Source organism: Sorex araneus, chromosome 7 (assembly GCF_027595985.1).
Source record: "Sorex araneus isolate mSorAra2 chromosome 7, mSorAra2.pri, whole genome shotgun sequence".
Lineage (NCBI taxonomy): Eukaryota > Metazoa > Chordata > Mammalia > Eulipotyphla > Soricidae > Sorex > Sorex araneus.
The window spans coordinates 13,020,363-13,032,842 of record NC_073308.1 but is presented as its reverse complement, the minus strand read 5'-3'; the positions used below and the strand labels follow the sequence as shown (position 1 = coordinate 13,032,842).

The following is a 12,480-nucleotide window of genomic DNA, read 5'->3' as shown; positions in this document are numbered from 1 at the left end:
GTGGTGGCAGACTCATAACTCGCATCACTTTCATCTGATGCACTGGAAGTAGAGCTATATTCACCAGCCTCAGAAATATTTTTACTATGAAAACCCTTTTGAGACTTAGGTGTGGAAGGAACTGAGGTCGTGTTATTTATAATATTCTCCTCCACATCAATTGTACTTTTCAAAAACAGGAGAATAGAATTAACAATTTCCCATGTAATCCAGAATTCCACGGGGATCTTAGTCCCTTCCTTAGATGCCTTATAGGCATTATTCTTAACTTTTTTCCAAGTCTTGGTTTCTAGAGTTCCTTCATCTGGGAACCACGGGTTAACCTTATAAACTACTTTAAAGCAGGACCGGAGTTGGTCTCTGGAAATGCAGAGTTCTGGGTCTCCTGTTCTGCAGAAGAAAAATGGAATCAAATCCATAAATGGCCTGCCCTGTTCAGTCTGGCTCGAGAAAATATGAAAGATGTTGGGAAGGCCCAGAATCTGCCCCATCTTAGTGGGGGAATGCTGTTAGGATTCCAATCCCCAGCACACTAAAAATCCTGTTCTCCCACTCACTTTCTAGACTGGGGGTGCACCGAACGCTATTCTTACCTTTGGACTGGGTTGCGCAGATGCAGTGAAGCTGAGGAGGGCTGAGGTGGTACCTTTCACGGTTCCCAGCGAGAGTGACAAAACCCTGTTGGTGTGGGAGCTGAGCCCTGACCCCAAGGTCAAAGCCTTGCATGTGAGCCAGGTCGGAGGGCAGGACGGGGTGTTCCGGGAAAGGCGCCCCGAGCCCTGACTTCCCACCGTGACCCCGCACCCTGTCCTGTGCCAAGGGAACCGTGGCTGTCAGCTCGCCGCGACACTTTCTCCTGCTGCACCCCGGGGCCCGTGCCCCTGCGACGCTGCTGCAGCCCGGGCTTGCAGAGTGCAGCGTGCTGGGGAAGTGGCTCCCCGCGCGGGGCCGGGGCGTGTGCGGGGAGGGTGGGCCTCGGCCACGGACTCTGCGGTGGGTGACCGCGGCGGCCCCGCATCGTTCTCTGTCCGCAGCCTTCTCCCGCTTTGGCCTCCTGTACGCGGTGCGCGTCTTCCCCAACGCTGCGGCCGCCCCGCAGGGTTCCTACGCCATGGTCAAGTTTTATTCTGCGCGCGCCGCTCACTCAGCCCAAGGGGCCTGAGGCCGGCAGCCGCTCTTCCAGTCCTCTCCGCTGAAGGTGGGTCCGCACTCGGCGGGGGCCGGGCCCCGTGGGAAGCAGTGCTGGGCGGGGGCCCCTTACACTGGCAGCTAGCCGCCCCCACCCACCAGCCTCCCGCTGCCTTGCAGAGTGTCCCCCAGACTCCGGGCAGCACGGCCCCAGGGCTGCTGCTGCAGAAACGCCAGGGCTGGTTGCTGGAAGAGACTCGCTGACAGGGTCAGAGCCAGTTCCCAGCCTCCTCTGGGCTTTGATGGGGTCCGCTGTGTGCGCTTGGCAGTCCTGTTGGCTGGAGGGACTCGCGGCCAGCGTCATCGCTCTGTCTTAAGCCAGCCGTTCCCGATGCCCACCCCTAGTTTCCCACTGTAAACTTTCTTCCCTTTGCGTGTACCCCGGCCCCATAGTCTCCAGCTCCCGAATTCCGTCTCGCTTGGGCCTCATATTGGTCCCATTATTTTGTCTGGCCCATTTCCATTCTTCTGTGGTTCGTTTCGATTTTGCTGGAGTAGAGTTGGGTGTGGAGGGGATGGGGATAAGAACCTAGGGGTCCCCCTCTCTGCTGTTTTCCCGTGCACGCCCCCCACCACTTCCCATGCCTCTGAATATATGAACGAGGATTATTCTTTTACAAAACTTTCACTTGATAATTCTAAGCCTTCTCTGATTGGCTCCCTGAACTGGCTTCTCACCCCTCATCTTGCTGGTCATTCTCACTCCCCATCCTTTCCTCCTTGCCTGCGCCTTCATCAGACACGAGAACACCCCTCCGTGGTGACCATAGACTCTGCTGCTCCTCTGCAGGCTCAACGCCTGCTTCAGTCCCTGCTCTATGCCCTATACATACCTATACCCAGGAGCACATATGATTGCCCCAACCACCACCTGGAATGATCCCAGAGCACAGAACTCCAAGTAACTGATTGTTGCTGAGTATGGGTCTGAAACAAGAGCAACCACCAAAGTTTGTACAATTTGCTCTTCACAGCTATCTTATGAAACTTGTATTGAGAAGTCTTGGGTCGGCTGAATTAGATCTCTGTGGCAATTCGTTCCAATCCTCGAGTATGTCTCTTATGTCTTTAGATTCGTCTCAGCAGACATAAAGCAGTTCAACATCGTGCCCTTGCCCTAAACAGCTCCCAATGCCAGGAACTGGCAAGCTACTATTTTGGTTTCAATGGATGGTCTGAAAGGATTGTCAGGGTAGGAAGTGGAGAGAGTTCAAGTGCAGAGCCTGTGCCCACCGTGTTCAAGGCCCTGGCTTTTGTCCTGAGTACTGCACGACTCCACAGCACTGTGGGTTGTGACCCCAGCAGGCCCTGTGGACCGACAGACCTGGCAGATGAGAGTTGTCTAAGTGAAAGTGTCTGAGCCTCGGTCACACCCCAGAATCAGTAAAGATCTCAGTGAATTGACGGTGTTATCCATATTCATAGAGCACTTGTGTGCTCTGCATGTGCATGGTTGGTGTAGTTCATGGAAAGTTCATGGAAAGTTCATGGAAATAGTTCATGGAAAGTTCATGGAAAGTTTTGCTTAATGTTGAAGTCACAGGTTACTTCAAGTGTTAGCCTGGATTGCTGGAGTTTCATTTTTATTTCTAATTAAACATTTTAAAGTCTACATTGAGATGTCCAGAAGGACCTTCAATCTAAAATCCAGCTTCAGGATCTTTCTGACCTCGAAGAAAGGGAAAATGAAGATATTGTGGCACCACTTCAGAAGCAAAGCATAAAGATCTTCTGTGCTTTAGAGGTGGTATTGTCACCCTTTGATTGCAAGAGCCCTGGAGTTGGCATAGCCAAGGAAATTTTGGATAAACTGGGAGGTCTCTGTGGGGACTGGAATGGGGGTGTGGGAAAGAATTCATTCTCTCTCTCTCTCTCTCTCTCTCTCTCTCATCATATTTTCAGACATCAGAAACAGCCCTTTCCTTGCTAAGTTGCTAAAGCCTTGGGCAGATGTTTTTAACAATACTTGTTCAAATCTTAGGTAGTAACCACAGAACCATTGTTTTTTTTGGGGGAGGGGAGGTGCTAGGGACACCTGATGATACTCCTTGCTCAGCACTCGAAATCACTCCTGGAGGTGCTCAGAGGACTCTGTGGGATGCTGGAGATCAAGCCTGGGTTGGCAAGTGCCCTACCTGCTGTTCTGTCACTCTGACAGAACCTTGAACTTCACAATTTTAGAGCTGTCTTCCTACCAAGAAGCTTAGGGGTATGGAGATGGGAACAGTGTTTCTCCTATTTGGAGTAATAATCTTCTTTGTTCCAAAGTATCTTTCAAGTATAGATCATGTGTAATCTTCTGTTATCCCAGCAAATTCTTCATCTAGATAATGAAATAAACTAATATAAATGTTTTTTCCCCCAGAATCTGTGGCACGTAGGCTTAGGGTATTCAGTCAAAGGCAGGGCTGTTAGTGAAAGAACTGGAACAGCCTCTGTTGGTGAATCTTAGGGAGAGACCAGCTCATCTATGCCACTACCAACCCTTTCTCAATCTCCTGTGGGTTTTTTTTGTTTGTTTAATTTTATAGAGTAATTCACATTATTTGATTACATTTAATATTCAAACACCAATCCCACCACCATTACACCTTCCTACCACCATATTTTGGGTGTTTCCATCCCGATCTCGAACTCCAGCCCCAAAGCAGAAAGAAAGAATTTATTTTGTATTGTTTGCTCTGAATCAACTGTTGAATATGCTCCAAAAAAGTTTCCTTAGAGGAAAGTATGTGAAGATTGCTGTATTTCCCTCAGGGACCATTAAGCCCTACAATAAGAGATTATTGATATGTTGTTAAAGGTTGAGCCTTGTGTAAAATGTAAAATGTATTTCCCTCTGTAAAAATGTATTTCCCTCTGAGATTGGTTGCCTCCTACTTCAAACCCCATCAACTGTGGTGTACTGCTCTTGGAATATTAGTGATGCGAGGTATGTCAACTTCCTAGTTTATAGTAGTGTAATCTGTAGGTGTCTAGCTTCACTTTGCCTATTTGAAATACATAATCAGTGTGAGCTCTGTGCCATGATCTTGACTGATTTCTCCCATCTAGTTCACTTATTCAGGAATGTACAGAATACATCAGACAGCAAAAATGTATGGTAATAGCCCTGACAGAATATACCTACCACAGAGCCTTTGAGACATAGCCTTGTTGAGCGGTATGGGCCATGTAGCAGCAAAGGATAGGGTTAATGTTTTGCTAACTTGCTTGATTGCTTTCTGTAACTTGCTAAATTGCCTTCTGTAACTTGCTAACTTACTTGATCACTCTCTGTAAAACAATACCTTGAAGTATGACCTAAGCTACACAAAACAAGGACCTGTTTCAGGAAATGAAACTGCCCAGACGCCTGGTAATGTCCAGGAAAGGCACGGACATATGGCGAAATTTTCTCTAGCAAAGCAGAATGTCACTGATGACCCCCCTTGATCCCAAAAAATGAAGATGTTGATCAAAGTTACCTTGGAAAAATGGGAAAAATGAGAATAATGATCAAAGTAATCTTATTTACTAAGGTGTATAAAAAGAGTCTGAACTCTGTATACGGGGCTCTCTTTCTCTCTCTCTAACCCTCCTCTGCGTAGGAGTGAAAGCGGAGGGAGAGCCCCAGCGTGCTGGCCTGAATAAATCCCCTTGCTGTTGCAGAAAGAGCAGTTTCGGTTTTGTTCCTTCACGCCTCCCCCCTCCCCCTGGCAGAGATCTGCTCGACCCTAACATTGTGTGGTGCCTTCCCTTACTCACTAAGATCATGATGTAGTTCTCTTTTTCTTTCTTTCTTTCTTTCTTTCTTTCTTTCTTTCTTTCTTTCTTTCTTTCTTTCTTTCTTTCTTTCTTTCTTTCTTTATCTATCTATTTACTTATTTATACATTTATTTATTTATTTCCTGCACAGCAGAGCCTGGCAAGCTACCAGTGGTGTATTCAATATGCCAAAAACTGTAACAAGTCTCAAAATGGAGACATTACTGGTGCCCGCTGGAGCAAATCAATGAGCAAAGGGATGAGAGTGATACAGTGATACAGTGATTTATTTATTTTTAATTTTTAAAAACGTTTTGGGTCACACCCAGCAATGCTCAGGGGTTACTCCTGGCTCCAAACTCAGAAATTACTTTTGGCAGTCCTGGCTCTGCACTCAGAAATTACTTTTGGCAGTGCAGGGGAAACCAAATGTGATTCCGGGGATCGAACATGGGTCCGCTGCATACAAGGCAGAGTCCATACCTGCTGTAGTATTGCTTCATCTCCAGTTCTCTTTTTAGACTTCATTTAAGTCAGTTAATACAGATTGGCATTGTAAATCTATTTGTTTGGGTTGGATTTAGGATCATAATTATGACTCAGAAGTTTGCTATTCAAAAGGCTGTGTCAGATGCATTTCAGAAACTGCTCATTGTGGTTTTAGGTAAGACTTTTCTCAGTTGTCCTTGAAGTACTGCAGTTTTCTTATTTGAAGAGCAAATAAATTGAATTTGAGAAGTCAATTTTATTGAAAATGCACTGTGGCACTGTCATCTCATTGTTCATCGATTTGCTGGAGCACGCACCAGTAACATCTCCATTTTGAGATTTGTTGTTACTGTTTTTGGCATATTGAATGTGCCATGGTTAGCTTGCCAGGCTCTGCCGTGTGGTTCAGATACTCTCGGTAGCTTGCCAGGCTCTCTGAGAGGAAAGGAATAATCAAACCCGGGTTGGCCGTGTGCAAGGCAAATGCCCTACCTGCTTTGCTATTGCTCCAGCCCTATATTGAAAATAATGGAAATAGTAGTACTTCCTATTCTTTTATTCACTAGATGCTTTTCAGAAGTCTCAAATTTGTTCTTTGTGGAACCTGTGAAAAATAATTACAGTAAATATTACCCCCAATGTATAAATATAGAATAGTTTAGATTGTAGAGTGTTTGATCCAATTCTTCTTTCTCAATTGCTAGTCAATAAAACAGAATAGTATAGTGGTTATAAACTTCAGACTCCTGTTTAAGTACTAGCTCTGTTCATTTTTCTGCCTTTGGACTGGAGCAATAGCACAGCGGGTAGGGTGTTTCCCTTGCATGAGGCCGACCCAGGTTAGATTCCACTGTCCCTCTCGGAGAGCCCAGTGAGCTACTGAGAGTATCCTGCCCGCACAGCAGAGCCTGGCAAGCTACCCGTGGCATATTCGATATGCCAAAAACAGTAATAACAAATCTCACAATGGAGATGTTACTGGTGCCTGCTCAAGCAAATCGATGAACAACGGGATGACAGTACTCCAGTGCTCCTTACTTTTCTGGGTTTTGGGCCACACCTGCTGATGCTTAGGGCTGACTCCTGGCTCTGTGTTCAGGGACCACTGCTAGCAGGACTTGGGGAACCACATGGGATTCCGGGACTCATCCTGGGTTGGCTTCATGCAGGGCGAATGTACTATCCACTGTAATATTACTCTGGCCCCTCTGTCTCAGTTTTTAAATGTAACTGTAGGTCTTCTAAACAGATATGCGAAGGTATTTCTAAGCTACAGTTTTCTGAAAAAATATACTTTTAATTTAGCTGACCTTATGGGCAATATTGTAAAAGTAAATACTTAACGCTTACATTTGTGGAATATAAAGTAACAGTGGGAGACTAGCACCCAAGGATAGTAGAGAATGAGACCAGGAGGATTGCTCACAGCTTGGATGCTAGCCTCACATGCTGGTGCATGTGGGACAGCTCAGATAGAGAAGGGACCACCAAGTCAAGAATGCTTGGAGGGCCCATTTGGGATGGGAGATGTGTGCTGGAGGTAGACAACAGACCGAACATGATGGCCACTTAATGCCTATATTGCTAACCACAACACCCAAAGGAAGAGAGTAAAAGGGAATGTACCTACCACAGAGTGGGAGGAGGGGGGTCATGGAGGGATACTGGGAACATTGGCAGTGGAGGATGGGCACTGGTGGAGGAATGGGTACTCAGTCATTCTATGGCTGAAACGTAAGCATGAAAGTTTGTTCGTCTGTAACTGTTGTACCTCACAGTGATTCATTAAAAACAAGAAAATAAAGACATCAAATAATAAAAATTAATAAATAATATTTAAAAAACTTACCTAGAATTTAGTAACAGACAAAATATTCTAATTATTGCTACTGTTTTCCTACTGAACAGGAAACTCAACTGGCATCAGTTCAGGGTTGGTTTTCAGCACTGACATATTGAGTGGTTGTGATTTTATACAACAACCAACTATGTATTGTGAATCTTCACTGTGATTCTGCTGGGGCCAGGAAACAGCTGAGAGATGTAGTGCACATGCTGTGCATGTGGAAGGCCAAGGTTGGATTCCTGGCAACACATGGGTATCCAGGAGCACCCCCAAGTACCCAGCTCGGGAGAAGACGCTAAACACTGCTGGGTGTGATCCCAAACAAAAACAAATAATGGTCATACTATTTAAGATTTTAAAATTTTCTCCTCTTATGAAATTTAATAGTGTTATGAATATTGCCAGCTGCGCCAGAAGGAAACTGAAGAATCAGTAGAGAATCCACAAACAGAATTGCTCTCCTTGCTCTATAGCCCTGCAGTCTTAGAGAAGAAATTTTAAGCTGTCAGAGACCTTATTTACTTACACGAGTAGACCCGGAGTTGACTTCAACCTTCCAGTCTGGGTAATTCTTCTAGGAAAAGTGACTTCTTTGGTCAGTTGGTAGAATTTCTGTCAACTATAGGAACATTTAAGAACCAATGGGGGCTTAAGAAGATGGTACTGGAGCCAAGGCACCTGCCATGCACATCCCTGCCATGGCATATGGTCCCCTCTAGCACCACCAGGGAGCACAGAGCCAGCAATAGCCCCTGAGTACCAGAAGGTATGATCCCCACACCCAAAATATAAAGAAACAAAAGAAGCAGTGGGTTGGACAGATAGCTCAGCAGACTGGGCACATTCTTGGCATGCAGGAAGCATAGTTTCAGTTCCAGCTCAGCATGGCATTGCTAGGAGTGACTCCCAAGTACGAAGTGGGTATAATCCCTGAGCACCATCGAGTCTGACTTCAAAACAGAGAAACAAAAAGAACCAAACTTAATGTCTGCATTGAAAAGGAAAATGCTCTTATTTTATGCCTTAAAAATAAAATTATTGGATGTATAACGGGAGTACACACCAGTATCATTGTATACTGCCTTTATAGAAATAACATTTTAGACAGTAATTTTTCTTTTTTTGCTTTTTGGGTCACACCTGGCGATGCACAGGTGTTACTCCTGGCTCTGCACTCAGGAATTACTCCTGGCGGTGTTCAGGGGACCATATGGGATGCTGGGGGTCGAACCCGGGTTGGCCTCGTGCAAGGCAAATGCCCTACCCAATTTAGACAGTAATTTTGAATTTATCCTTGTTAACTTTATTTCAGAAAGTGGTAAAATACCTGTGGAATATAGGCCTTTTGAGGAGCTGACTGATGCCAGAACTACATGATTTAATTCAAGTATGTGAAGAGAAAAACACAAGGATGACATACAGAGGATGGCTATAATTCAAAATAATGAGCCGACCTTGGAAGTTTTTAGCATATTCAGTCAATTATACCATCCCCAGAAAAAAATGAACTCTAAAACTTTATTTGAGGGAATTTCTGAAGTTTTCCTGAAGTCCTGGCCCTTGGTTCTAAACTCTTATTTGAAATTTGGAGAGTTTTCCCACCGCTGCCGAGATGTGACCCCGGGGGCCGCACGCGCGTGCGGCTCCTCCACAGCTGCACGAGCATGAATCCAGACCCAGCTTCACCAACTTCAACATGGGCTGCTCCTTGCAGACTGTCTCCAGCCAGAGAACTAAGCCACGACCCCATGCCCGCCTAGGAGGGGAAAGGTATTTCTCTCGCGTGCCTGTCCCTTCCCGGGGATGAAGGGCGTGGGGACCGCCATATTATGACGACCACTGATGGGGTTTACAAGCTTGCAATGATCAAATATCCGGAAGAAATCTCCCTGGACTTAGTTGTTAAAGTACAGAAATACAGAACCGCATGGCCGCTTCTGCGGCTGCGCGACCTCATTTCTCTTCACAACAGGTCTGACTCTAGTGGGGTGCTCCTAATAATAATGGTGAGGTTTGTGTTGAAATATTGAATGTAACCAAAGTAAATAGAAAGTTAAGTGAAATTTATCAGTTACAAGGCGGGGTGGGGTGCGGGGGTGGGCGGGATGGGAGGTGTACTGTGTTTTTTTTTCCTTTGGTGCTGGGATATGGGCACTGGTGAAGGGATGGCTGTTTCAGCATTTTATGACTAAGACTTAAGCCTGAAAGCATTGTAATTTTCCACATGGTGATTCAATAAAATAAAATTTTAAAAAAGAAGAAGAAAATAAATTAGCCTACATTTAAAAATAAAAGAAATTTGGAGAGTTTTAAGCGCCCTCTGAGTTCTGTCAGAGAAATACCTTTTTGAAATCCCCTTAAACAGGATCTAGGGATTTTGGCCTTAATTGTGATTATGTTGCAGCATTTGAAAAGTTACATTTTTTTCAAGTAAGATACAATACCTAGAGCTCATTATCTCATATATATCTTGTATGAAACATTTTATGAAAGAACATTTCTCTTAAACAAGTGCACCGTATTCCAAATTAGGAATTAATTTGCTAATTTCCAGGAGAAAATATAAATGCATTATTTAACTGTGTGTGTTCTAGTGATGGCGGAAGGAGGGGCTGGGTGCAGAGGGGTGGGAGTAGGCGGGAAAATGTGTTTCATACCATTGGGATTAAATTTGGAGTTGGACATATGTAATTAATGTGGCTCAAAATCAGAAAATGTATTTTCAAAGTTAGGAAAAGAAAGGGAGAGAAAAGGTGTTGTGTTCCTCTTTTTTAAAATGTTATTTTCTTTGTAAAATAATTTTTATTTGTGGAGTAGGTAGCGTGGCTCACACTTGGCACTGATCAGAAATTACCTGGCCTCTCTCTTCCTTATAATCACTTGTCAAAGTGCTCAGAGGACCAGGTGATGGTAGGAAGCAAATCCAAACCTTTCTCCTGCAAAGCATGTGCTCAGTCTTTTGAACTCTTGATCTAGTTATGCAAAATAATTTTTCAAATAGTTTAAAACAAACACATCAAGAAAACTTCAAACACCTATACTTGGATCTTAACAAGACTAGCTCAGGAGCCTGAGACATAGTTATTCAGGCTGGAGCATGGACTGTGCGCGAGGGAGACCTGGGTTTGATACCTGCCACTGCATGGCCTCCGGAGCACTGCCAGGAGCAACCTCAAACACCTCCAGGTGTGGCCCCCAAACAAACAAAAACGTCCACCTTATTATGAAATGTGAGAAAACATTTAGTACTAATGCCAAAGAATTCAGAAAACTAACACCCATCCCTAAATGAGGACTCTCTTGGAACCAACTCCATTCAAAGCTCTCTACTCAACTAGACACTGGGAGGAAGCCCCTTCTCATGGAATGTATATTCTAGAAGTGTGAGATAATGAGAACTGAAATCCATGAGAAGAAGGACTGTGAAGAAAGTTAAATGGGTGCTAGTCACAGTATTGCAAGAGAGCCTTGTTACATTCTGACATTAAGCTCTTCAGTGGTCTCTCCAAGAGTGCTAGAAAGGCAGGCAGCCCTCTAGAAAGGGGCTTGCTACTTTTTCTCTATGAATTAATGTTGAGCTCCATGCAAGAAAGGGGGATTTTGCCCCAGGCCAGTGTAAAGGAGTGTATATGACTGTTCATTTGTTTAAGGTCTGTCTCCCAGAATAAACTGTTTATGGCCCCAGAGCCCTCCTTCAGAAAATTTTGGGTCAGTGGTTCCATGCTATCCCCTCTCTAGGAGAGTATTAATCAGAGATACTGAGAGTTTAAAGGAAATGAGAACATTTGGGAACCCCCATCCATCCTAAGTAGTGCTCCTTTTGCAGGTCAGCTAGCTTTCTTGGAAGCAGGATGGCCCAGGGGAGGAAGAATGTGTCTCGGATTTCAGTAGTGAGGAGGACGCACCAAGACCACCACAACTGGACTAGTACTGTTGAATTCGCCAGTGTGCCCAATGGGGACACACTGTTCCTTCCCCTCCCCACCCCCACCACAGGGCTAGGCCCAGAGTCGTTGGCAGTCCCAGTCCTGTTTGGCTGGCAGGGAAGGCTGGGGGTGGGCGGAGAAGGTGGGAAGAGGACCTGATTGGACGTCTTTGGTGCCTTTCAAGTGCCTTTCTGGGTCCTGCTGGTTCCCCAATAAAGGCATCATAAAGGGGCTGTGGGGGAGGGGCTCGGGGTTGCTAAGGGTGTGCCGTTGCTAAGGTCCTCAGTGCCTAAGGGTGCCACGGATCTCCTGGCTGCCACAATGGCTGGCCTCGGGTCCGGACGCCCGCGCCCTAGTGGCTCGGACCATGGCTCTCGAGTTAATCCGAGTGTCATGTCCTGGCAACGACTATATGTCCTGTGTCTACTCTTGTGGCCACCAATGTGGCTGCTTGTGCAGGGAGCTCCGATCATGAAGCAGGTCCTGCACCCAGTCCCGCTGATCCCCGACCCCTCCACCCCCAAGCCCTGGATTTCACCTTCCCGTGCTCCTGCACCTGAATCGCTTCATGCCCTTCAACCACGGGTCAAGTCCGGGTTTTTTCAACGTTTCACCCCGACTATTGGCCGGATGTTGTTACCGCCGCAGAAGTTTAAAGGTTTCATCCCCATCCTGCATGAATACTCAGGTAAAGGGTTGCCCTCTGCATCCCATCGATTTGCCCTTCCACACCAGGGTTTGAATGACAAGCCAGCAACACATCAGAGGCTCCCAGTTGATCCAATGATATGATGGACTCAGGATCAGAGTCCACCTCTAGCTTTGTCTCCTAGAGGGACAAGTACAAGTCCAACTATAGGTCTAGGTCAACCTGAAGATCACACATCTGAAATGCCTGCTCCACCTCTAAGTGGACAGGTTCCAAAACTACTAAACTTCATTATTTCTCCTGAAAACAGGAGGGAGGGTCTAGTTGGCCATCACCATGCTGCTGAAATTGTTGTGTTGGGTCCAGAGCCGCAAGAAGCAGAGACGGGCCAGACTTGCAAGGAAAAAGTTTATTCAAACCAACATGCTGGGGCTGCACCTCAAGTGGATGCAGCGGTTTGTGCTAGTTAGGGCAGCCTTTTTATAGGGCTCAAGTCCTCTGGGCCAGTCACGTTAGTCACGTAGCCTCGTCTGGAACCACTATCTCGGAATTTGTGTGTCTGGAGACATTCTTTCATTCTTCTTGCCCTTCGTCAGGAGTTACTATCTGTAGAGCCCTGGGACCGGAGTCACTAT

The 12,480-nt window shown here is 45.8% G+C and overlaps 1 pseudogene; it reads left to right on the top strand.

Moving 5' to 3' along the window:
- The first annotated feature begins 796 nt into the window (after positions 1 to 796).
- Positions 797 to 8,647, top strand: LOC129406578 (RAD52 motif-containing protein 1-like; annotated as a pseudogene).
- The last annotated feature ends 3,833 nt before the right edge of the window (positions 8,648 to 12,480 follow it).